Source organism: Tenrec ecaudatus, chromosome 14 (assembly GCF_050624435.1).
Source record: "Tenrec ecaudatus isolate mTenEca1 chromosome 14, mTenEca1.hap1, whole genome shotgun sequence".
Classification (NCBI taxonomy): domain Eukaryota; kingdom Metazoa; phylum Chordata; class Mammalia; order Afrosoricida; family Tenrecidae; genus Tenrec; species Tenrec ecaudatus.
Genome location: NC_134543.1, coordinates 86,021,713 through 86,023,835, shown reverse-complemented (window position 1 = coordinate 86,023,835; position 2,123 = coordinate 86,021,713).

The following is a 2,123-nucleotide window of genomic DNA, read 5'->3' as shown; positions in this document are numbered from 1 at the left end:
CTACCCTTGAAGCAGGAGCAGGTGCATTGCCGTGATGCAAAAAGATCCCTTGACTCAACTTTCCTGCTCTTTTTCTCATCAAGGTCTTTTAAAAAATGGTACTGGCAAAACACACATACACACACACACACACAAACACACACACACACACAAAACCCTGGATATCTAGTTGCAAAAGAATAAAACAGGACCCATATCTCACACAATATACAAAAACAAAGTCAAGATGGATCAAAGGCCTAAATGTAAAACCCAGAAATATATTTTTTTTAAAAACCCCAAAAAAACCCAAAACCCAAACTCACTGCCATGGAGTTGATGCCAATTCATAGCAGCCCCACATGACAAGGTAGAACTGCTCCTGTAACGGTCTCTGAGCCTGCACCTCTTTAGGGGAGCAGAAAGGCCCCTCTTACTCCTACAGAGCAGCTGGTGGTTTTGAACTACTGACCTTTCAGTTAGTAGCCCAACACATAACCAGAACTCTAAAGATCATCAATCATCAATAAGAAGATCATCAAAAATAGGGAAAGCATAGGGCCTTATAACCTGGTAAAAATACACTATTAAACATAATGAAAATCACATAAACAGAAGAAGACAAAAAAAAAAAAAAGACTGGGACCTCCTTAAAGTTAGACACTTAAGTACATCAAACTATTTCACCAAAAGAATAAAATGAATGTGCTCAAAACAATGGCTGTATGTATGGATTGTGATAAGAATTGTATGAGCCCCCAATAAAATGATTTTTAAAAAAACCCAAAAGAATAAAATGGTACTAAGCTGTAAAACAAAACAAAAAAAGACAGAAAACTTCTAACACCTCAACAAGCAAAAGACAAATAATCCAATTTAAAAATGGACAGGGGACTTGAACAGGCATGGTAACAAAGACGACAGTAGGTGCCCAACAAACGTGTGAAGACATATTCTAGCTTATTAGCCACTGGGGAGCTAGAAATCAAAACAACAGTGAGTTATCACCTCACCCTTCATTAAAAGCAACGTTAAAAAAACAAACAATACAGACAGCAATCAATACCAGTGAGATGGAGAGACTTGAACCCTTGGACCCTGTTGGTGGGACTGTGAAATGGTGCAAGCCCATGGGGCTTTCTCCAGAAATTGGGAGTAGAAGTAGCACCTGATTTGGCAACCCCCATGCTTGGTACACATCCTATGTAAAGAGCCTTGTCTCAATAATATACGTATGCTGTGGTCATCGCAGCACTATGCACAATAGCAAAAAAAGGGAAACGATCTATATGGCTAGCAACCTTCAAGAAGAATCTGTGAACCGCCTCACAACACGGATGAACCTGAAGACATGATGCTGAGTGAAACTAGCCAATTTCAAAAGGACAGCTTGGACGCACCCACTATAACAAAATGTCCCCCCCAAAGGGCTCACACACTAACAGATGCCACAAGGGGTGGGAGAGGGAAGTGAGGGAGGGGAGTCACATGCTAGAGGGTGCTGGTGATGGTGTTATTAGTTGCCTTTGTGTTGGCTGCCACCCATAGCGACCTTATGTACAAAGAAACACTGCACGGTCCTGCGCCATCTCACAGTGTCCCTGTGCCTGAGTCCATGGATGCAGCCACTGTGCCAATCCATCTGGATAAGGGGCTTCCCCTTCTTCCCCGATCCTCCACTGTACCAAGGTGATGTTCTTCTCCAGGGACTGGTCCCTCCTGACAACACATCCAAAGTATATAAGACCAAGTCTCGCCATTCTTGCCTCTAAGGAGCATGCTGGCCCTCCTTCCAACACAAATCAGTTTGTCCTTTCAGCCGTCCATGGGACTTTCTACATTCTTCTCCCACACCACAGTTCAAATACGTTGGTTCTTCTTCATTCTTCCTTATTCAATGTGCAACTTTCACATGTATATGGGGCAAAGGAGAATATCATGGCTTGGGTCAGGTGCACCTTAGTCCTCAAAATAACAACCTTGCTCTTCAGTGTTCTAAAGGGTCTTGTGCAACAGATTTACCTAAAGCAATATCTTTTTATCCCTTGACTGCTGCTCCCATGAACATTGATTGTGGAATCCAAGCAAGATAAAATCCTTCACAGCTTTAACCTTTTCTACATCGATCATGATGTTACCTATTG